Source organism: Suncus etruscus, chromosome 9 (genome assembly GCF_024139225.1).
Source record: "Suncus etruscus isolate mSunEtr1 chromosome 9, mSunEtr1.pri.cur, whole genome shotgun sequence".
In the NCBI taxonomy this organism is placed as follows: domain Eukaryota; kingdom Metazoa; phylum Chordata; class Mammalia; order Eulipotyphla; family Soricidae; genus Suncus; species Suncus etruscus.
Window position 1 is genome coordinate 67,468,519 of NC_064856.1, and position 25,043 is coordinate 67,493,561.

General features: G+C 44.6%; 1 non-coding gene and 1 pseudogene across 1 annotated transcript; both read right to left on the reverse strand.

Annotated features, from left to right (window-relative positions):
- Window positions 1–362: 362 nt before the first annotated feature.
- On the reverse strand, window positions 363–1,033 carry LOC126018557 (uncharacterized protein C18orf25 homolog; annotated as a pseudogene).
- A 7,825-nt stretch (window positions 1,034–8,858) lies between these two features.
- On the reverse strand, window positions 8,859–8,965 carry LOC126019796 (U6 spliceosomal RNA). The gene has a single exon (XR_007499418.1). It is a non-coding gene; the product is annotated as a U6 spliceosomal RNA (small nuclear RNA).
- Between the last annotated feature and the right edge of the window lie 16,078 nt (window positions 8,966–25,043).

Consider the following 25,043-nt stretch of genomic DNA (forward strand, 5'->3'; position numbering starts at 1 on the left):
CTGCAAAACAAAAATATATAAAATAATTTGAGCTAATTTTTAAATCAGAGGTGATGTCTGGATTAATGGCTACAGTGAGCACGTTTTGCAATGCATAGCTTTTCGAAGAGGGGTTTGAAGCAGGACACAGCAACTCTCAGCTCCAGAGACAGAGACAGGAACACGGGGCTTAGCTTGTGATGACAGTGTTTGCCGAGGTCAAACGCGCTCCCCTTTACGGAGCCTCGCGCCTCCCCGGGGGGTGCGCCCTACTATTTGAGAAGCACTGCTAAAAGTAATCTTGTCCCTATCGTTAACCATTTAGATCCTTTTCTCCCCACTCACCAGCCCCATTCCTAGCGTGCAAAAGTGCACTGGAAAGCTCAGATGGGTCCGTGTCCTGTTAATACACTGCAGTCTTCAGATTCGCAGAGCTGCAGGGCTGATATCTCCGCAGTGATGGTCTTGCTGCTCCCTGAAACCTCTTGAGTCACTGGTACTACTGTCGTGATCAGTAGCCTGATCAGAAAAGCCTTGTGCTTCTGGCTCCTGTGCGCTTTCGTCTTGGGGACGCTTCCCTTCTGCTCAATTGCCGGTTCTTCTAGGCAGCCAGGGTGGATGTTTCCCTCTCAATCGGGGACCGCCGAGACTTTTGCCCGACGGTGGCGTAGGGTCTCCTTCCACCCCGGTTTCCACCTGGGAAGATTCATTTTCCTCGGCACAAGACGAAGTATCCGAGTCGGCCAAGTGACAAGTGACTGCTGGAGGACGGGGAAAGCATACAGTAGTAGTTAGAGGAGTCACTCTCGTAAACTTGGCCAGCCGTCCACTTGCCACTTTCCGTGGCTGCGAGCAGAGACTCGGAGGAGTCCCTCCTCAGTTCCATTTACAGCAGAGTTTGGAAGACGGGACGGGAGAATCCACGATTCCATCCTTCTGCCCCTGAGACTCCAGTGCTGCGGGGCCATCTCCCTCCTTGGCCCTTTCAGATGCTTTTGGGTGGGGACTGTGACTCAATGAGTTCTACTTTTCCCACGGCCCTCTCCTCCTTCATTTCCGACGTTCAAGTTGAATCATGGAGTAGAGTCTAGGAGACGCCAAAGAAGCCGCAGGAAAGCATCCTGGCCCACAGCGAGCGAAGCGCGGCGACTCCGCAGCAGCCTTGCCTTGGCCACCAAGTCCCTTCGCTTGTCCGGATAGAGCCGCCCCCAAGAAAATGTCCGTAGCATTGACTTTAAAGACTTTTAAAGCTGGGGCCGGAATGACAGCATAGCGGTAGGGCGTTTGCCTTGCACACAGCCGATTCAGGAGGGACGGCGATTCGAATCCCGGCTTCCCATATGGTCCCCGTGCCTGCCAGGAGCGATTTCTGAGCGCTGAGACAGAAATAGCCCCTGAGCGCCGCCGGGTGTGACCCCACCCCAAGACTTTTAAGCTATAGATAAATTATAGTTTTTCCTAAAACAAGATAAAGCTCACTTATAAACCTGTATTTTTTTAGTCTAATAAAACACAATTTGCAGTCTGATAAAGCACAGTCGATTTTGCCAAACAGTTGTCCTTTTAGCAAAGAAAAGTTAAAATCTTATTTTGTTCATATTACAGATATCTCAGATATTAAAATAATTTGAAGATCCCAATAACAGTTTAGTTTTATCATTTAGCCCAATTATTAATTGAACCTGAGTCTCAGCTGACCTGAAAGATAATCTTTACAGTTAACTTTTTCCAAAAAGGTAACCCTTAAACTTTTATACATTCCTTTATATTCTATCTCACAGTTTTATTTTAAGACAGACTTATTGGGTACAATCTTCTTTTTTGTTTTGTTTTGGTGTTACATTTGGTTGGTGATGCTCAGAGCTTACTCCTGATTCTGCACTCAGAAATGACTCCTGATGGATTATATGTGATGCGGAAGATTGAATCCAGGTCGACTGGGTGTAAGGCAAGCACCCTGCTCGCTGTATTTATTACTCCAGCCTCAGAGTGGAATCTTTCTTTAGTTTACCTAACTTGGAAATTCCATTTCTAGTATCACAGCAGTTTCATTTTGTTTTCAAACCAGTCAAGACTTTACAAGAACAAGTCAATTACTTTTCCTGTCTAAAGAGTTAGTTCTGGGGTAGAGGGAGGACAAATTTGGCGATGGGAATTTCCTGATTCAATGATAATATGTACCTAAAATAATACTGTATTGGATATGTATAAGCCAATATGGTCAAAATAAAAATTAAAAAAAAAGAATAAAAAATAGTTCCTATTATAAACAATGAGTACAATAAAATTTTGTACCCAGTTTTGGCCCCGGAGATCTATCTAAATTAAATGTCTAAAGTAAACCTCTACATTTTCAATTATTTTAATTTATTGAAATTATCTCACATAAAAAGCATTTTTAGGCAGGTATTTTAATAATCTTTTTAAAAGTAAAAAAAAAGTAGGGATACGTACATTCAGGCATAAAAATAAGTTTTCTGGCTTTTACTAAAATATCTGTAAGAGAATGTTTGAACTGTTGATGTTTTTTGTTAAATAACACATAAGATCTTTTGAATTTAATTTTAATAGCTTTGTACTTCTGCTTTAATGTTTTTTCTTTTAAAGTTGATAAAATCATATTAAAATTTATAAGACAAGAATAGCCCAATTATTAATTTAATTTGAATCTCAGCTGGCCTGAAAGAGAATCTTCACAGTTATTCAGTCATTTCCACTCCATTGACTATGTACTCTGGGATCACTTCTTGTCAGCTTGGGAAACCTATGAGATGCTGGGATCAAACCTTGGTCAGCTGCAGCCAATGTAGGATAGGAAAGAGAAGGAGCAGTCCTTGGGGCCTTCTCCCACTAATGGCACTTTATCCAAAAGTTTCCTGATTCTACATTGTATTTCACTCCTCACTGATTTGCACGGGAGCAAAGAAAGAACCCATGTCAAACCAATGGGTTAGAATAGGGCTGAATAATTCTAAGCCCAAGACAGCTGTACATGACCATTTCAACTCTGCCTTGAACTGAGGAGGAAGATAGTTAACACTTTCCTCAGCCAATGGGAGACTATTCAGGCATCTGGGAGAGTAACTGGGGGCAGGGCCAGTGTTTGCTGAGGTGGTTAACAAAGGTACAAACACATGCCAAAGCACCTATAGCTCTGGAGACCTATAGTCTGTCTTTATCTGCAGTTTGATCCATTTTCTAATATATCCTATTTTTCTGCAGTTGGGGGTTGGGCCTCATTAGGGGTAGTGGGTTTCTGAAAAAATTAATAAAAAAATAAGCAAAAAAAAAATCCCCAAACAAAAACCTCAAACAGGCAGAGTTTCCTTTTTTCTAAGATACCCCTGGAATTGGGAATTCTGGCATTATCAAAAAAGGAGTGGGGCCAAAGAGATAGCATGGAAGTAAGGTGCTTGCCTTGCATGCAGAAGGTCGGTGGTTCAAATCCCGGCATCCCATATGGTCCCCCGAGCCTACCAGGGGCAATTTCTGAGCGTAGAGCCAGGAGTAACTCCTGAGTACTGCCAAGTGTGACCCGAAAAATGAAAAAACAAAGAAAGACAAAAAAGGAGTGGAAATGTGGGTCAAATAATTAGTGTCTGGAACTCCATTAACTCTTATTATAATGATGGAGATGGAGGAGGAGGAAAGGAAACCTTGGAAAGAAGTCAACATGGAAGAAGAGGCTCCCCTGAGCTATAGAAACTGGACTGAGGGGCTGGAGAGATAGTACAGCAAGTAGGGCACTATAGCCTGTGGGATTAATTGCATTTTGAAATTGATCTGAGCCCACCCACTCAGTATCACTATTCGCCTTGTTACTCAATCGTTGGAAACATCTTTGCATATTTCCATTTAAAACATGGAATTGATGAATAGCATGAATCCCACCTAATCCCACCTCCTGGTGGGATTTTTAGGAAAATAAACTCTTGCATTTCTGGACATTCTTGAAGCTTGCTGCTTTTTAGGAACTGAAGGCTTCTGAGTTGGAATTCTTGAATTCATTTCCTCGTGTGTGTGTGTGTGTGTGTGTGTGTGTGTGTGTGTGTGTGTGTGTGTGTGTGTGTGTGTGTGTGCGTGCCTGCCTGAATACTGATGTGGAGGAGAAGGGAGATGGTAGCACCTCTGGTCTCCCTGTGTAGAGCTGCCAGGGACACTGTGGAGGGGTCTGAACAGGGCCCACTTCGGTTGTGTGCAATCCCTTTCAGTGGCCCACCTTGGCTCTGGCCTTTTTTTGGGGGGGGGGTCACACCTGGTGCTCAGGGGTTACTTCTGGCTCTATGCTCAGAAATCGCTCCTGGAAAGCTCAGGGAACCATATGGGATGTCGGGATTCGAACCACCATCCTTCTGCATACAAGGCGAATGCCCTACCTCCATGCTATCTCTCCGGCCCCAGCTCTGTCCTCTTAACAGATGTAGCTGCTCCAGTCTCTCAGATCCCAACTTTCTGCTTTCTTTTTTAATCCCCATCTATTTCCCTGTTCCAATTATTTTCTCAGGGCCAGAGAGACAGTACATTGGGCAATGAACTTGCCTTGAATGCAGCTAACTGGGGTTTAACCCCAGGTACTCTACATAGTTCCCCAAGCCTGCCAGGAGTGATCCATGAGCACCAGTGGATATGAACTCCAAACAAAAACATTCCTAGGCCTAGTCCTTAGAGCTAAAAGAGGGGCCGGGCGGTGGCACTAAAGGTAAGGTGCGCCTGCCTTGCCTGCGCTAGCCTTGGACGGACCGCAGTTCGATCCCCCGGTGTCCCATATGGTCCCCCAAGCCAGGAGCAACTTTTGAGCACATAGCCAGGAGTAACCCCTGAGCGTTACCGGGTGTGGCCCAAAAACCAATAAAAAAAAAAGAGCTAAAAGAAGATGAGTGTCCACTGGGCAAAAGATACATAGGTCAAGATTGTTACAGAAAGAAAAAAATATCAGTATATAAGAAATCTTCAACCTTTTCTCAAATTGTCTACAAAAGAGATTCAGTTGTTGGATACCATAATTAGGAGGGTCCCACTTTAGACAAAATCTCCCTCTTCCTCCACCTTGGCACAAATAAAAGGACAAGTAATTTCTTCCTTAGAATTTGTGAGTTAAATTATCCTAGTTCATGTCAGTGGCAGACCCTTGGGGATGGATGGAGTGTTCCCCGTGTTAGTTGATGGGGATTCCAGAGGGGCCCTACTAATTGAGTTGCCAATTATCTAACACAGATAGATTTTTGTCATCTGGAACACAGTTCAGCCCTCTCTGCAAGAGATTACAGGAAGCTCAGAATCAGTTACTCTTTGAGTAGCTGTGCATATATGCAGGTTTCTACATTGCTCATCTCTTATTGGACACATAAGGTGTTTTCAAATCTTGGCTATGTGACGGTGTTGCAGTGCACGTTTCCCAAATAGTGTTTGAGAGTTCACAGGCTTTTTTTTGCCAATCATCTCTCCAAACTAATATTCTTTGTCAATACAGGTTATGATAATTTTGAAGTGCAGATGGCAGAGAAGAACCAGTCTGTGGTTCTGAATGAAAACGCAACCATCTCCTGCAAGATCATTAAGGATCCTGGTTCCCGAAATCAGGACATCAGCATTATGGGTGTTACCTGGTATTTGAAAAATAAAAATAAAACTTTCGACAAGGTGTTTCAGTATTTTAGAAACCACACAGAGGCAAAAAGACCTGGAGCCCATATTTCTCTGGAGAATCTGGAGAGGGGGAACGCCTCACTGATGCTGCCTGGGGTCCAGCTGAAGGATGCAGGGGAATACCTCTGTCAAGTGGTGGTTACCCCCTATAAGGCACAAGGAAGCATCTCTGTAGCAGTTATTGGTGAGTACTCGAGGGCAGTGTTATGTTGTCTCCAAGGGACTGGGGAGGGAGATGCAGACAGAGGATTAGAGGTAGATAAGTACTGGGTGGAGGCCTGGGTTAGCTTCTGAGATCCTCTTGACTAGCCCTGTGTAAGTATCTGGTGTGAATGGGATAGATTCAAATAGGAACCAACAGTTTCAGAATCTGAAAGACAGCCCTTGCAATCCTTCAACCTGGATTCAATAATCAACTCTCATATGGTCCCCTGAGCACTGCCAGGAGTGAGCCAACAATATTCTCTGAGGATCTCCAGGTGTGGAGATCATTTTGAAGTAATGAATGAGAATTTCAGGTTCAAGTTTGAGTATTCTGTGTACTTAAAAATCAAACAGTTGGGCAAGAGTCATAATACAGTGGGTATTTGCCTTTCACAAATTGAGCCCGACCTGGGTTCAATCCCAGATGTCCCATATGATTTCTTCCCCATCCAACCCCCACAACAGCTCCAGAAATTATTTGTGAGTGCATAGTATCACAGTATCAACACTCATTTTGTTGGGCATCTGGGTTGTTTCCAGATTCTGGCTATTGTAAATAGCAGGGCAAGGAATATAGATAGGTGTGCAAAGGCATTTTTTTGTATTGTGTTTTTTTTTGTGTTCTTAGGGTATATCCCTAGGAGTGGTATAGCTGGATCATATGGGAGTTCAATTTCCAGTTTTTTGAGGAATCTCCATAAAGGCCAAACAAGACAGCATTCCCACCAGCAGAGAATGGGAGTTCCTTTCTCCCCACATCCCCTCCAGTACTGATTGTTCTTGTTTTTTGTTATGTGTACCAGTCTCTGTGGCATGATATGACACCTCATTGTTGTTTTGATTTGCCTTTCCCTGATGATTAGTGATAGGGAGTGTGTTTTATTTTTAAAAACAGGGGATATACCAGAGCTGGGGTGAATGAGAGTGGGAAGACAGAGCCAGACCTGTTTGGAGAGTGCTATTTCCTTCTTGGAGATGCTTTTAGTCTCAATGTCATGTTCTTCTATATACTTTATGGTTCCAGGTCTGATATCAAGGTCTATTTTTTTTTCTTTTTTGGTTTTTGGGCCACACCTGGCGGCTCAGGGGTTACTCCTGGCTATCTGCTCAGAAATAACTCCTGGCAGGCACGGGGGACCATATGGGATGTCAGGATTCGAACCAACCACCTTAGATCCTGGGTCGGCTGCTTGCAAGGCAAACACCGCTGTGCTATCTCTCCGGCCCCAATACCATGTTAATACCATGTTGATTTTTTTTTTGTTTTGTTTTTTGGGGCCACACCCAGCGATGCTCAGGGGTTAGTCCTGGCTGTTGCTCAGAAATAGCTCCTGGCAGGCACGAGGGACCATATGGGACACCAGGATTCGAACCAACCACCTTTGGTCCTGGATCAGCTGCTTGCAAGGCAAACGCCGCTGGGCTATCTCTCCGGGTCCCACCATGTTGATTTTTTAATAATTATTGCTTTGTAGTAAAGTTGAGAAAAGTGATGCCTCCCATCTTCTTTTTTCCTTAGTGATGCTTTATCTATTCATGGGCATTTATTGTTCCAAATGAATTTCAGGAGTGTTTGATCCACTTTTTAAAAGAATGTTATGGGAATCTTTAGAGGAATTGCATTAAATCTGTGCAATGCTTTGGGGGAATATTGCCATTTTAATGATGTTAATCCTCCCAGTACATGAACATGTGTCTCTATATCTTTGTGTCCTCTTTTATTTATTTCTTTTTTTGTCTTTTTTTCTCTTTTATTTCTTGAAATAATGTTTTGTAGTTTACTTTATATAGGTCCTTCACCACTTTAGTTAAGTTGACTCCAAGGTATTTGATTTTGTGTGGCACTAATGTGAATGGGATTCACTAATGTGAATGTCCATTTCTTCTCTATCATTATTTGTGCATAAGAAGGCCATCGACTTTTGTGTGTTAATTTTATAGCCTGCCACTTTGATATATGAATCTATTTCTAGAAGCTTTTTGGTAGAGTCTTTAGGGTTATCTAAGTATAGTATGTCATTTGCAAACAATAAGAGCTTGACTTCTTTCTTTCCTATCTGAATGCCCTTGATATCTTTTCCTTGCCTAATTGCGATGGCAAGTACTTTTAGTCCTATGTTGAATAGGAGTGGTGATAAAGGGCAGCCTTGTCTTGTACCAGATTTCAAAAGAAAGGCTTCTATTTTATCCCCATTGAGAATAATATTTGTGGTATTGTGGTATATATTGTGGCTTGTGGTATATGGCCTTGACTATATTGAAAAAAGTGCCTTTCATTCCCATCTTGTTGAGTTTTATTTTTTTTTATCAAGAATGGATATTAGACCTTATCTAATACTTTCTCTGCATCTACTGATATGATCATATAGTTTTTATTTTTTTCTTTTGTTGATATGGTATATTATATTGATTGATTTATGTATATTAAGTCATCCTTGCATTCCTGGAATTAAACATGACCTTCTTGATGATGTATATGGTCTTCTTGATGAGGTGTTGGATCCTATTTGCCAGGATTTTGTTGAGGATTTTTGCATCTGTGTTCATCATGGATATTGGTCTGTAGTTTTCTTTTTGGCAGCATTCTCTGTCTAATTTTGTTATCAGGGTCATATTAGCTTCATAAAAACTCTTTGGTAGTGTTTCTGTTTCTTCAATTTCCTGGAAGAGCCTAAAAAGTGTTGGTAGTATGTCCTCTTGAAAGATTTGAAAGAATTCATTAGTGAATTCATTTGGGCCTGGCCTTTTGTTGTTCAGAAGACTTTTGATTACCGTTTTAATTTCCTCACTGGTGATGGGTCTGTTTGTTTATTTATTTATTTATTTTTTTAATTTATTTTGGTTTTTTGGGCCACACCCGTTTGACGCTCAGGGGTTACTCCTGGCTATGAGCTCAGAAATCGCCCCTGGCTTGGGGAGACCATATGGGACGCTGGGGGATCGAACCGCGGTCCATCCTACGCTAGCGCTTGTAAGGCAGACACCTTACCTCTAGCGCCACCTTCCCGGCCCTATTTATTTATTTTTTAAATAATATGGAATGCTTCACGAATTTGCTTATCATCCTTGCTTAGGGGCCATGCTAATCTTCTCTGTATAATTCCAATTTTAGTATATGTGCTGCCGAAGCGAGCACGATGGGTTTGTTTAGATATTCTAGGTCATCCTGATTCAGCAGTGGAAGATTATGAATCTAAGAATTTATCCATTTCTTCCTGGGTCTCATGTTTTGTGGCATCGAGTTTCTCAAAGTAGTCTTGATTGCCCTTTGAATCTCAGTAGCCTTTTTATTTCTAACTTGGTTTATTATGTTTTTCTCTCTCCCTTTCTTTGTGAGTTTTGCTAGTGGTTTATCAATCTTGTTTATTTTTTCAAAGAACCAACTTTTGCTTTTGTTGATCTTTCAGATTGATTTTTGTTCTAAGCTTTATTATTTCCTTCTGTCTACCTATTTTTGGTTCATTTTGTTGATCCTTTTCTAATTTTCTAAATTTTTCCAATTTTTTTTTTGTGGTTTTTGGGTCACACCTGGCAGTGCTCAGGGGTTTTTCCTGGCTCCGTGCTCAGAAATTGCTCCTGGCAGGCACAGGGGACCATATGGGACACCGGGATTTGAACTGATGACCTTCTGCATGAAAGGTAAACGCCTTACCTCCATGCTATCTCTCCAGCCCCAATTTTTCTAATTTCTAAGCTGTGTCATTAAGCTTTTTCTGTAGGCCCTTTCTTCCTTCCTGATGTGTGTTTGCAATCCTATAAATTTTTCTCTTAGTACTACTTTTGCTGTGTCCCACAATTTCTGATAATTTATGTCTTCATTTGCATTTGTTTCCAGGAATCTTTTGATTTCCTCTTTGATTTCATCTCTGACCCACTTACTTGTTCAGTAGTAAGCTGTTTAATTTCCAGGTGTTAAATATTTCTTTGTGTGTGTATGTGTTCCCTTGTATTTCACTTCTAATTTCAGTGCATTGTGATATAAGAAGGCAGTATGAACAATTTCTATCCTTTTGATTTTATGAAGGTATGTTTCATGGGCCAGCATGTGGTCTGTCCTGGAGAAAGATTCATGTGCATTGGAGAAGAATGTATATCCAGTTTTCTGGTGATGGAATGCCCTATTTATATCTACTAAGTCCCTTTCTTCCATTTCTCCTTCAGAGCTAGTATATTCTTGTTGGGTTTCAGCCTGGTTGACCTATCAAGGGGTGACAGGGCAGTGTTGAGGTCTCCCACTATTATTGTGTTGCTATTTGTTTCTTCTTTCAGATTTGTCAAAAATTGAATTAAATATTTTTGATCCCTTATTGGGTGCATATATGTTTAGGAGTGTTATTTCTTCCTGTTGTGTGTATATATATATATATATATATACCTTGATCATTATGAAATGTCCATCTTTGCCCCTTACAACTTTTCTAAGTCAAAGTTTGTGTCATCTGATATTAATATGGCCACTTCAAGCTCTTTTTTTTTTTCAGAATAAAAGTTATTTATTTATTTGATGACTATTTTAATTAGTACATGCTATGGGATATAGATTCAGCTGAAAACAGCATTGTAAACAAGATAAAGCTGATTTCTCTTCCAGTTTGAAGTGGAGTGAGGACAGTTTCCAGGAGCTGTTAAGGGTTCTGAAAGGAAAAAGGGAAAGGAAACCCTACACTTTAAGTACATTGCTAAAGAGTGTACATGCTACTTAATCTTCCCTGACTGGTGCCAAAATGAAGGGTTTGGGCCATAGTCACATCTAGGAGGATTATTATTGCCCTCTATATTTTTGTTAAGCCTACAGCTATGAAAAATGTTTTAGGAGATTGCTTTCTAAGATGTTCTACATTCTATGTTTCTTTTTTTTAAATCAATATTTTATTTAAGTACATGGTTATAGTTGGGTTACAGTCACAAACAGATCACCCCCCTTCACCTGTGTAACATTCTCCCTTCCCAATCCCTGCCTGTATTTGAGACAGGCATTCTACTACAGTTATTTGCTTTTAAGTTCAGTAAATTTTTTTTTCTTAAAGGATAAGGGTTAAAGAAAAAAAACAGTAAAAGTGTGACAGTGGCTAATGCTGTTGTTTGCATAGGCCCAGAAAAATATGGGGAAAACAGAAACAAATATCCTTGGCCTGATTACAAAAAGACCTCACCCCCAAGGTTTATTGGCATAAGACCAACTCTGGGCTCCAGGCAGATCAGTCTGTCCAAACCCGAGTCATTCTCCGGGTCCGGTGAAACTTTTTCACACTTTAGCTGTTGTTGGTATCAGGTTCCTATATTTAAAGATTCTGGATTCTATGCATTTCTTTCATCGAAGTCAGGCTGATGTGGAGCAACATCTAGTTTCAACACCCCATTAGATGTGGAGTGATCTGCCCTGCCAAAAGGCTGTTGCTGAGTCAATGCCAGAGTAGTCTTCCCTGGTAGAGGTTTGGATCCTGGTAATTTTGTAGACAATTGTGATTGTTTCTGTAGATGGTATCCATTTTTCAGGTGTGTATGGGCGATGCCGATTCTTCTGAGGCCTAAGCCAAATCATTAGGCCAATGTTCGAGGTGTAAGGCCTAACTGCATTACCAAATTTGTGTTCCATCTCTTTTAGATAAGAACTTGTTTGCATATGTATTATTTTCCCATTTTAATGTGCCTATGCAAAATAGAAACAATGCCACAAGATATTGTTGGTGCATCTGGGGACTGACGAATAAAATCCAACATTCCCCGTAACTTGGTTCAAACATGCATTCTATACAGAGATACTCTTCTACTAATATTGCTTATAAAACAGAACTCATTAGAGGGAAAAGCAAACAATCAAATAACAAGTCCAGTGTACAAATTGTCACTATATGAGGATATTCAAAAAGAGTTATAGATGTTAAGGGAATATATCTGAGATATACAAAGGAGATACATGTGTCCCTTTTATATTTTAGAAATAGTCAAGAGGGCGGGTATTGTTTCTGAGACACCACTTTGTTCCGTGATTTTGCCAAGCGAAGAATGGATGGAGCCATATCATCCCTGTGTTGCCTGCTGAAGCTTCCGACTTCCCCAGAGGTGTTTGCTTCCTAATTGTGGGAAGCGGAAGTTCACCAGTCTCCTCCCCGCTCTCTGTGGGAATGGGAAGCCAGGGGTTTCCTTTAAACTGCTCATCGACAGAACCCACTTGCTGGGACCCTGAGCAGCAGCCAGGGATAACCTTGGGGACCAGGAGGAAGTGAAGAGAAGGCTGTGGGGGGAGAGGCAGCCGGGGCTGCATCTGCCCCTAAGCTTGGCAAAATGCCTACTGTGTGGAGCCATATCATTCCCGTGTTACCTGTTGAAGCTTCAAACTCCCTCCCAAACATTACTGTGATATGTAATCCACCTTGGCCAAAACAAAAGTCATTAGTACTAAAAAAGTGGTTAAATGTGCGGTAATAGGTGGGAGTGAGGGAATAAAGGAATAAAAAGAGCTTCTGGACGATATTCTAAATATGACAAAAAGATTAAACACAATGATATCCAAATATTTGTCTATAAGTTCTGTGCAGGGGCACTAGCCCCCGCGCGGTTTCAGAATGGAGAGGTTTAGTAAGGAAAATTGCCTGGGACTTCCTAAAGAACCTCCCAGTTCCCAGGAAGGAAAGACCCTTCAAGAGCTGGGAGGCCGGAGGTTCAAAGTCCCCACCCAAACCCTCCTCTTGAGCCGGGTGGGAAATGGGGAAAGCCTAGGGAAATCTTTAAGCTCCTCCATAGGACCCACCTTGCTGGCTTGCCCAGGCATGTGGCCTAGGGAAGCCCTGACCACTCAAGCTCTTTTAAGGGAATTGTGTTTTTGGATGATTGGCCTCCAATCTTTGATTTTGAGTCTATGTTTGTTCTGATTATTCAGCTATGTTTCTTGTAGGCAGCAGAATTTTGTATTCAGCATTTTTTTTTTTTTGCCATTCTGTCTCTTAACTGGTGTATTTAGTTAATTGTTGTTGAGAGAGATAATTGTCATGGGATTTACTGTCATCTTTGTGTAGAAGTTTGCTGTGTCTTTTGGTTTGTCTTGTCTTAGAGTAGACCTTTCAGTTTGTCTGTTTTTTTTTTTTTTGTTTTTTTTTGAGCCACACCTGGCAGTGCTCAGGGGTTACTTCTGGCTGTCTGCTCAGAAATAGCTCCTGGCAGGCACGGGGGACCATATGGGACACCGGGATTCGAACCAACCTCCTTTGGTCCTGGATCGGCTGCTTGCAAGGCAAACACTGCTGTGCTATCTCTCCGGGCCCTCAGTTTGTCTTTTAAGGCTGGCTTTGAGTCTGTAAAGTTTCTGAGTTGTTGTTTATCCATGAAGCTATGTATACTTCCTTCAAGCCTGAAAATGAGTTTGGTGGGTGTAGTATTCTGTGCAAAGCATTCATTTCATTGAGTTTTGTCACTATATCCTACCACTGCCTTCTGGCCTAACGTTTCTTGTGACAGGTCTGCTGTAAATCTTAAGAATGCTCTTAAGAATGTAATTTCCTGTTGCAATTCAGCTCCTGAAGAGGTTGACTGATGGAGGGATGGAGGATGAGGTCTTTCCCCTTCAGCTTGGAGCACACGTCTGCCACCCTGTCTAGCCGATGGTTCGGAGGTGAAACAGCGGGTAAACAGCTCGCAGTCAGGCTTGTGGAAATATTAGCTTTATTCGGTGGACAAGACTGAAGTCCAAAGCCTCAGCATCAGTTCCTGCCAAAAAGCCCCTCGCCTTCCACAGACTCTTGTTTTTATCCCCCAGAATCAGGTACCACCCAATGGTGGGATCAGATACCACCCAATGGTGGAAGCAGAATCAGGTACTTCCCTAGGGTGGGGGCAGAATGCCAGGTCACACCCTAGGGTGGGGCACAATCATTGATCAGGTTAGGGTCAGTAACATAATAATCCCCTAAAATATTTACATACACAACAATTTCCCTTTTTGATCTTGTTGCTTTCAGTATTCCATTCCTATCTGTGGAATTTGTCATTGTGACTAGGATGTGTGTTGGGGTGCTTTTCTTAGGGTCTCTTTTAGCTGGTACTCTTTGGGCATGCAAGATTTTGTTGCATGCAGTCTTTAGCTCTGGGAGTTTCTCTGCAATGATTTCCTTGATTGTTGATTTTTCCTGGGTCTCTGGGACTCCAATGGTGCTTATGTTGTTTTTGTTTAGTTTATCAAAGATTCCTATTTTCTTCTGTTCACATTCTTTTTTTGTTTGTTTGTTTTTGTTTTTGAGCGGTGACGCTCAGGAGTTACTCCTGGCTATGCGCTCAGAAGTTGCTCCTGGCTTGGGGGACCATATGGGCCACCGGGGGATCAAATAGCGTTTCGTCCTAGGCTAGCGCAGGCAAGGCAGGCACCACCTTACCTCTAGCGCCACCATGCCGGCCCCTTCTGTTCACATTATTTGAGGATTTTTCCATTGTCTGATCATTTGTTTTAAGGTTCGTTTCCATTCTTGTTGTATGGAGTTGTTATGCACCTCATCTTCCAGCTCACCGATTCTGTCCTCTGTTGCTGTTACTCTGTTGGAGAGGCTTTGCAGTGAGGTTTTCATTTCACCTACCATGTTTTTCAGACCTGCTATTTCAGCTTGGAGTTTTTTTATTTCTATTTTCATATCCTCTTGATTATTATTTGTGGTCCATTAGCTCAAGCTATGCTTTCTTTGAGTTCTATGAACAGTTTTCATATTTCTTCTCTAAACTCTGCATTTGAGAGGCTAAATAGTTGGTTGGTATTTTTGGATCATCAGAGCTGCCATCTTCATTCTCTATCATGGTGTTGGCCTGTGTTGTTTCCCCATTATTTTTCTGTAGTGTGATATTTTCTGCCTGATGTTCTAGTATTCATTAACTTGGAGATGTGTGTGGTGCAGAGCAAAGCAGAGCAGCTGGGTTCCAATAGCTCCACCCTCCGTGGGTGGTACAGCTCATCTCAGTTCACATGTCTTCTGCAGATACTTCTGGGTGGGGTTTTGTTTAAAACCTACTGTTTAGGTGGCAGTGGCTTGTAAAGCATTTGGCTGCAATCAGGCTCCACCCTTATTGGGTGTTGCCAGCTCATCTCCAATCACGTGGATTCTATAGATGCTTCTTAGAGGGTTACCCCCAAACCTCACTTTTTTCTTAGTAAGTTTGTGCCTATGTTTTTTTTTACTCCTCCCAAAATTAAAGATACTTTTTGGGGGGCCCAGAAAGAATTTAATGGTTTATAACAATTGCCTTTATGCTGCCCATCTGGATTAGATCCCAGTATTCTATATAGTCTTCTGAACACTGCCTTGTGTGGCCAATATATATAATAAAGATCCTTTTTGGAAGTTACTTTTGCTATTAAGTTCATGTTACTCTACTCAACTACAGGGGAAGTGGAAGATATAGTTTTTTTTTTCTGGTGTGGGGCACCTTAGTGAGAGGGAATCTGGAGTACCACCCAGAGATACTTGGCCCACTTGTGTGGGCTCATGGTTAGGAGCTTGGATTGAGAGATGCACCATTGCTCAGATTCCTTGGAACTCAATGGTCTGACAATGCTTGCATCCCACTGATGATAAACCTAACTGTTCTCTGGGCACCATACCATGCTGGTAATTGAATTCAGGACGTTGAGTATATAAGGATCTATGCTTCAGGCCCTTTGAGCTATGTCTCCAGCCAAAATAAAGGTAAATTTGACATGCAGAATCAGTGAAAAATGGACATTGGCCATGTCCACCACAGCAGTGTTCTAAAGCTTTTCTCATATTCTCTAAGGTGTTGGAGTTACAGTCTGTCTGGTCGCAAGGGACCAAAATAATCTGTAAGTTTGGCTCCTGTTTAGTCCCTTTCTCAGGTTTGTGGTGGGTCTTATTCAGGGTGAGGGAAGCCATCTGGTTCCTACCTACCCTTAAAGTGGGGCTTTATCCTGGCAGCTGCACCCATCAGCTTCCTGTATCCAAAGCAGTACTTGGTGAAGGAGCATGAAGACAAATCCATCCTGTGTACAGCAAGTAGTTTCTTCCCAGGGAATATCAGCTTACACTGGAAAAAGAAGACGATGAAGGATTCTCAATTCCAGGAGTTCTCTGCAAATGTCACAGGTGATCCCATCTTTGAGAGCCACGATGGTACATTCAATGTTTCCAGAAGCTTGAACCCGAAGCCATCTCTGGCAGACAACCTGACTGTGTTCCAGTGTGTGATAGAACACCCGGCCTCAGGCACCTTCCAGGTGCTCAACGTCACCCTTATAATACCAGGTGAACAGGGAGGACAATATGTTTGTGTGTGTGTGTTTGTGTGTGTGTGTGTGTGTGTGTGTGGGCTCACCTAAAACTTCTCTCCCTGGTACTCTAGGGGAGGGATTGGGGGCTATGGGGGAGAGAAAACTTGGTCTGATTCGGCTCAGTGCCACTAGTCCAGATGCATTTCCATAAGCCGAGGTCCTTAATAGGTGGCAGCTATGGAGTTTTGTCTTCAAGAAACCAGGGCTATGTGCTTGCTCACAATAGTTTGAGTGATTTGGGTGGTTAATACAACAAGAACAGTCTTGTCCATTAATTAAGAAGAAGGATCTGTCAAGAATCAATGACCCCATCCTGCCAGCCACTTTTTCATCAGACCTCAGGGCTACACAGTGCATGGGAGAGGCTGAGTCACTAGTTCTTATTTATGGACTGGCCCTGGATCAAGAGGCCATGGAGTAGGGCAGTCTTGAACATGGCCCAGGCACTGGAGCCTTAGCCCAAGACAGTTTTTCCCAAAGGAGGCAATACAGCCCCCTACCCATACTCCTGTTGGAAGAACACTGAAGACATCCTGGGGGACAGCAGCAGCATCAGGCATAAGGAAGGGGCACATTCTGTTTGCACATTTACAGGAGGTAATTTTGTTGGGTGAGGTTGGTTGAGCCATAGTACATGGGGAGGGCACTTGTCTTGCTGTGGCTGACCCAAGTTTATTCCTTAGTACAACTGCACACTGCTAGGAGTGATCCTTGAGCACTGCTGAGTATGATCCAAAAATAAAGCAAAAGACAGGTAGCTTTGGTGTGTGTGTTTGTGTGTGTGTGTGTGTTAGAGAAAGAGAAATAATATTTTTCTGCAAAAGGGTGGTAGACCACACGAAATTTGGAGCCCTCTATTTTAGGAGAAGACTCAGAAGAGAGAGTCATTACACTTAGATTCTGGCTTTCTTGGTTGTGGTTCTTGTGCAATGTGGGATTGTTTGCTCTTCCTGTGTCCTTGTGTTGAATCAAGAGAAGTGCAGAGGCAGTGACTAACCTGGATCAGGACAAGTCAGGGTAAAGTACTCTGAACGGGAAATTGTTCTTGGAAGTAAGAACTAGGGAGGCCTGTGTGTGGAGTTCAAGTCTCTGGGCCATGAGAAGTGTGAAATTGAAGCATGCACACAGGAAATGTGTGATATAAAGGAATTGTCTGTGAACTGTATATTTCTTGGTCTGTTTACTTATGAGAAGGCAGGAATTAAGTTACTTCCAGCAGGACTCAGAATTTATTTTTGACTCTGTGCTAAGGGATTACTCCTACTAGGGTTCAGGGGGTTCAACTGGTGTTATATGTGTGTAAAGTAGGCACTCTACCACAGTACTGTTTTTCTGATCCAGGTTGCTTTATTTTTTATCAAATTGCTGCTGACTGAGTGGCTATACACCACAGGGAAAGTATTTCCTGTGGTCTGAAGTCATGGATGGGTGAGGGCCTTCATTCTAGCTAGATTCTTGCTGTATCCTCACATGTTGGATTAGTGATCTCACCCTAATTAATATTCATATTCGATCCTAGGGTGTGATCTGGTGATGAGATTATTGGATTACTCCTTTCTTGGTCTTCCTCTACCACTCTAGGGTGTGGCCTGGTTCTTGTCAATAAAAACAGGGGTCTCAGGAAGGCAGGGGCTCAATCTATGGTCTTCCTCCATTAAACTGTTTTCCTTCTTAGGAGCAAAAGGCTGTGTGGTGAGGATTCCTTGAGTTGAGTGCTGGATTTCCTAAACCCGTTCTTGTATTTTTTCACTGTTTGGATTATTTCTTCTGTCAATGATTGTTTCCAGACCCACGTTTCACCAGATCCTCATTTTGGAGCCTGGAGCTTTGCTTGCACTTGTGTGGGAGGCACAGAGGTCTCTTGGGGATTCTTTTCTAGGTGCACAAATTACATTGGGGGTCAATTAATGCTCAGGTTATAATCATGTTCCTGAAACTCCATCTTTAAATGTCATGGCCCACTGGGATTTCCCATTGGGACCTGTGTGTGATGAGATGCATTGTTGAAAGTGATATGTAGGTGATTTGTATGTGGCTGGTGTGTGTGTATTTGCATAGTATTGAGGACTGCAATACTCTCTCCCAAGCATGAAGCACACTGTGTGCAGTATGCAGTAAGAACAGGCAGAAGGTTGGGGGTTCTACCTTTGACAGGGAAGAAGACACAACCACAGAGATTCAAGTGGGGTGTGTGTGGTTCCTCTAAATTTTCTCTTAATGTTATCTTCTTTTCTTTGCAGAATCTGTGAACACCGCTCCCACAAGAAAGAATTGGCTTCTGGTCTTAATTGTCCCGTTGTATTTTTTTATTTTAAAATAACTTTAGACTCAGGTTTAGAATTGAGAACCACAAAGAAAGACAGAACCACAAAGAAAGTCTTCATCATAAGCTCCATTCCTTGAGCTGTACAGACGCCAAGATCTCTAGATACAGAGGTCCGATTTTACCATCCATGATGAAGCAGAAGTCTTCCATACACCACTAAAGCACCGAAGGGAGAGTAAATGATCATGCAAGGAGTCTATAGTTAATCCCATGACAGTATTCTTCAAGGGTGGAGAAACCATGTATCTCCTAGGCAAAGGGAATTCCCTCTATAATGTCCCCAATAGTTAGTGTACCTATGCAGAGGGGGAAAAAAGGGGAAAAAAAGCACAAAATAATCCTTTTATCCACTTACATATTTATTTATTGATTGATTTTTTTGACTTCTTTATTTTGATGTAGATATTGAAGTTGGATCTCTCCCTTCTGGAGCAGGATTTTCAGCCAGTACGGGCGGGCAGCTGGCAGGCCTCCGCATGTGCCAGCGGCCTTTTGGTCTGGTCTAGGGTAGGGGGGCACAGACCTGGGTCACCCGACCCCCCTCTCCCCCATTCCTCCGGATCTCCAGGTGGGTTCCTGGAAGGAGCTGATGGGGCCCCCTGGGTTTTCCCCACTCCCAGGCCGGGTCCGGAGACTGGCCTAGGGTGGGGCTTAAATCCCTGTCCTTCGGGCTTGGGAGGGTCTCTCTCCCTTCCTGGAGCAGGATTTTTAGCCACACGGGCGGGCAGCTGGCAGGCCTCCGCATGTGCCAGCGGCCTTTTGGTCTGGCCTAGGGTAGGGGGGCCCGGACCTGGGTCACCCGACCCCCCCTCTCCCCCATTCCTCCGGATCTCCAGGTAGGTTCCTGGAACGAGCTGATGGGGCACCCTGGGTTTTCCCCACTCCCAGGCCGGGTCCGGAGACTGGCCTAGGGTGGGGCTTAGGGGGGTGGAGTTTGATCTGGTGGGTGGCAGATAGCTGCTCAGCTATACTCAGGCTGTCACTGGCAATTTCATACCAGTCTACATTTTGCAAACCGCGCGGGGGCGAACATATGCTCCTCCCAACCATCAGTACCCCAGATTTACCCTTCTTAACTTCAGTAACACACAGTTCTAATCTCTGACCTAAGACATACAGTAGATCTAACAAATCCTAGAACTAATTAGAAGGACACAAATTTAACACATATTGAACCCATATATCTTTTGAATATTTTATGGGTATTTTCTTTAACTGATAAAACTCTCTATATATTCTTCTACCATGATGTTTCTATCCACTTTTCATCTTGTCTTTTCTTTGTAAGCTGTTCAGTAAGGATTGTTGGAACTGTCCCTCATTTTGATGCCTATGATTGAAATATGTCATGGAAATTGCTGGTCTTGTTCCTATTGCCTCCAGATGCACCAATAACGCTTCATGGCATTGATCCTTGTTTGCATAGACACATTAAAATGGGAAAACACCATACATACAGATAAGTTCTTATCTAATAAATCTCAGTACAATGTACCTTACACCCTGAACATTGATATAATGACCTGGCACAGGCCTCAGAAGAATGGGCATCCTCCATTCACGCCAGAACCAGGCAAACTATCTACGAAACATCCAAGGTCTTATATAGCAACAGCTGGAAGCAGTCCTTTACCAGGAAAGACACTACCAAGGGTCTGACATTGACCTCCTAAAAAGAGACTTCCGTTTACACTGAGAAGACTTGACAACAACAATGACCTGCTCTACAGGACATGGTTCTCTCTATTGCCCCTTAAGTGTGAAGTGAAACGAGTGGATGCTCTGCACCATCCTGACTGCAATATGGGATATGCAGACTCCAGGATCTTTAATACAGAAGCATGATACCAACAACAGAGACTATGTGAGGAATGGAGGTGTATTGCCACTACAGACGATGACTTGAATTGGATAAACTAGTTTGTCTGGAGCCTAGAGTCAGTCCTGTGCCAGGAAACTTCAGGGGTAGGGTCTCCTTGTATTTAGACCATAATTTTTCTTTCCATGTCCCTTATGTTTTGGTGGGCCTATGCAAACAAATGCCACTTTAATACCGTTTTTTACTATGTTCCCTTGACTCCAATCCTTAGGAAAAACAACCCACTAAAACTTTTGAGGTTAACTTAAACTAGTAAGCATGTGCATGGAACTAGAGAAATGTACTTTGCCCTCAATGTTTAAGGAGTTACATAAGTCTAATGTCTTTAGATTATATTGTGTGCTGCTAAGAAATAGAATGTACTATAACTGGGGATTTGAGGGACAAAGTAATTGTATTGTACATGGGTTCAGTTTTGTTTTTCTTAATGTTCTTTGGCTGAAAGTTCAAGGCTGGGATATCATCGATGGGACTACCGAGAATTCTGTTTATGGGTGATTGGGCTTCCACTGTAACTTTACCCTGTCCTCTTTCTTTGCATCTTTGTTATCATAATTAAAAAAAAAGATATTGAAGTTGATGTCTCCAATTTTATTTTATTTTATTTTATTTTATTTTATTTTATTTTATTTTATTTTATTTTATTTATCTTTCTCTTTCTTTTTGTACTCCGGCATGTTTTGATTTCAGGACTGAGACTATCGTGTGGTGCTTGTCTTTATTGCTGTAGTGTTCACTGGATATTTTATTTGATATATTTTTTTGGCCACACCCAGTGGTGCTCAAGGGTCACTCCTGGGTCTGGGCTCAGAAATTGTCCCTGGCAGGCACAGGTGACCATATGGGATGCCTGGATTTGAACCAACCACCTTAGGTCCTGGGTTGGCCGCTTGCAAGGCAAGCGCCATCTCTCCGGCCCCCTTATTTAATATTTCTTTCTGTATTGTTGCAGTGTTTTAATTACCTTTTTTCTGTCCTCAAACTGAGGTTGAAAACCTCTAGAAGGACTCTGCCCATTTTCAGCTTATTTGATTTTTTACCCCATTCTTTTGCTTTTCTTTCCTTCAAACAAAAACCACATAACTCAAACCATCTAGCTCCGCCTCTCAAATAGAGGGGGAAACAAGGGAGGGTACCAGGACCAAACAGATATGTGATCACTAGTAGTAAGCTAGAGGGGACCACTTACTCTAGCAGCCTGGGGAGGTGAGGGTGGGGGATATGGGTTGTAGAAAGGGAACGGGGGTGGAGGGAGGACAAATTTGTTGGTGGTAATTTCCCTGATTCAATGATAATATGTACCTAAAATACTACTGTGAAAGATATATAAGCCAATATGGTCAAAATAAAAATTAAAAAAAATAACTTTAGACTCATGTTTAGAATTGAGTTAGGGGGGCTGGAGAGATAGCATGAAGGTAGGGCATTTGCCTTGCATGTAGAAGGACGGTGGTTCGAATCCTGGAATCCCATATGGTCCCCTGAGCCTGCCAGGTAAGATTTCTGAGCATAGAGCCAGGAGTGACCCCTGAGCGCTGCCGGGTGTGACCCCCCCCAAACAAACAACAAAAAACAACAACAAAATTAGAATTGAGTCAGGGAGTTATAAACAGTGGAGGGTGTTGGAGAATGCTCAGAATAATGGAATTTTGGAATTTATAATAATACAATAATTATAATAAGTAATGAAAGAAAATAATTATAATAATAAATATATATAATAATAATTTGGAATTTTATATTTAGGCAAGGTGCTTTGGGGGGGGGTTGGGAGGCAATGATGGGGCTGCCGAACCCAGGATCTCACACATAAAAGGTAGGGGTTCTACCACTGAGTTCCAGTCCCTCAATTGAACTGTGCTTTGTGTGGTGTGTGGCTGTTTCTGATGCTGCATTAGAGAATAATCTCCCTTCATCTCTTAGTGATGGAATCCCCCCCTTAACCATGAACCTCAAGATGAAGATAGGTCTGACCTTACTCACTCATAGCACACCCTCAGGGACTTCATTGTTCTCACACTTACAGTTCAGGGAAATACCCCCAACCCCCCAGACGTTCCTGTATCCAAAGTAGAACTTACCCCAAGATTTTACTGTGTTTGTTTGGCTTTGGGGCCACATACAGTGATGCTCAAGGCTTAGACCTGACTCTGCTCAGGGATCACTCCCGATAGGGCTCAGTGAACTATATACAGTCTTGGGGATTAAACCCAGGTAGGTGGTGTCCAAGGCCTTGCCTTACCGACTGTACTCTGGCCCCAGATTCCACTGGCTCAACTAAGATTTCTAGCTCTCTTATCATGAACAACTGTATAAATCACAGTGTCTTAATTAAAATAAATTTCTGTCCTTCGGGCTTGGGAGGGTCTCTCTCCCTTCCTGGAGCTGGATTTTTAGCAGCACGGGCGGGCAGCTGGCAGACCTCCGTATGTGCCAGCGGCCTTTTGGCCTGGCCTAGGGTGGGGGGCCCGGACCTGGGTCACCCGAACCCCCTCTCCCCCTTTCCTCCGGATCTCCAGGTGGGTTTCTGGGAGGAGCTGATGGGGCACCCTGGGTTTTCCCCACTCCCAGGCCGGGTCTGGGGACCGGCCTAGGTTGGGCTTAAATCCCTGTCCTTCGGGCTTGGGAGGGTCTCTCTCCCTTCCTGGAGCTGGATTTTTAGCAGCACGGGCGGGCAGCTGGCAGACCTCCGTATGTGCCAGCGGCCTTTTGGCCTGGCCTAGGGTGGGGGGCCCGGACCTGGGTCACCCGAACCCCCTCTCCCCCTTTCCTCCGGATCTCCAGGTGGGTTTCTGGGAGGAGCTGATGGGGCACCCTGGGTTTTCCCCACTCCCAGGCCGGGTCTGGGGACCGGCCTAGGTTGGGCTTAAATCCCTGTCCTTCGGGCTTGGGAGGGTCTCTCTCCCTTCCTGGAGCTGGATTTTTAGCAGCACGGGCGGGCAGCTGGCAGACCTCCGTATGTGCCATCGGCCTTTTGGCCTGGCCTAGGGTGGGGGGCCCGGACCTGGGTCACCCGAACCCCCTCTCCCCCTTTCCTCCGGATCTCCAGGTGGGTTTCTGGGAGGAGCTCATGGGGCACCCTGGGTTTTCCCCACTCCCAGGCCGGGTCTGGGGACCGGCCTAGGTTGGGCTTAAATCCCTGTCCTTCGGGCTTGGGAGGGTCTCTCTCCCTTCCTGGAGCTGGATTTTTAGCAGCACGGGCGGGCAGCTGGCAGACCTCCGTATGTGCCAGCGGCCTTTTGGCCTGGCCTAGGGTGGGGGGCCCGGACCTGGGTCACCCGAACCCCCTCTCCCCCTTTCCTCCGGATCTCCAGGTGGGTTTCTGGGAGGAGCTCATGGGGCACCCTGGGTTTTCCCCACTCCCAGGCCGGGTCTGGGGACTGGCCTAGGTTGGGCTTAAATCCCTGTCCTTCGGGCTTGGGAGGGTCTCTCTCCCTTCCTGGAGCTGGATTTTTAGCAGCACGGGCGGGCAGCTGGCAGACCTCCGTATGTGCCAGCGGCCTTTTGGCCTGGCCTAGGGTGGGGGGCCCGGACCTGGGTCACCCGAACCCCCTCTCCCCCTTTCCTCCGGATCTCCAGGTGGGTTTCTGGGAGGAGCTGATGGGGCACCCTGGGTTTTCCCCACTCCCAGGCCGGGTCTGGGGACCGGCCTAGGTTGGGCTTAAATCCCTGTCCTTCGGGCTTGGGAGGGTCTCTCTCCCTTCCTGGAGCTGGATTTTTAGCAGCACGGGCGGGCAGCTGGCAGACCTCCGTATGTGCCAGCGGCCTTTTGGCCTGGCCTAGGGTGGGGGGCCCGGACCTGGGTCACCCGAACCCCCTCTCCCCCTTTCCTCCGGATCTCCAGGTGGGTTTCTGGGAGGAGCTGATGGGGCACCCTGGGTTTTCCCCACTCCCAGGCCGGGTCTGGGGACCGGCCTAGGTTGGGCTTAAATCCCTGTCCTTCGGGCTTGGGAGGGTCTCTCTCCCTTCCTGGAGCTGGATTTTTAGCAGCACGGGCGGGCAGCTGGCAGACCTCCGTATGTGCCAGCGGCCTTTTGGCCTGGCCTAGGGTGGGGGGCCCGGACCTGGGTCACCCGAACCCCCTCTCCCCCTTTCCTCCGGATCTCCAGGTGGGTTTCTGGGAGGAGCTGATGGGGCACCCTGGGTTTTCCCCACTCCCAGGCCGGGTCTGGGGACCGGCCCTGGGGACCGGCCTAGGTTGGGCTTAAATCCCTGTCCTTCGGGCTTGGGAGGGTCTCTCTCCCTTCCTGGAGCTGGATTTTTAGCAGCACGGGCGGGCAGCTGGCAGACCTCCGTATGTGCCAGCGGCCTTTTGGCCTGGCCTAGGGTGGGGGGCCCGGACCTGGGTCACCCGAACCCCCTCTCCCCCTTTCCTCCGGATCTCCAGGTGGGTTTCTGGGAGGAGCTCATGGGGCACCCTGGGTTTTCCCCACTCCCAGGCCGGGTCTAGAGGGTGGATCAGGGGGTGTAGTTTGATCTGGGGTGAGGCAAATAATTTCTCAGCTATACTCAGGCTATCACTGGCAATTTCATACCAGTCTACATTTTGAAACCGCGCGGGGGCTAGCGCCCCCGCGCGATCATATGCTCCTCCCAACCATCAGTACCCCAGATTTACCCTTCTTAACTTCAGTAACACACAGCTTCAATCTCTGACCAAAGACATACAGTAGATCTTACAAATCCCAGAACTATTTAGAAGGACACAAATCGAACACATATTGAACACATATATTTTTTGAATA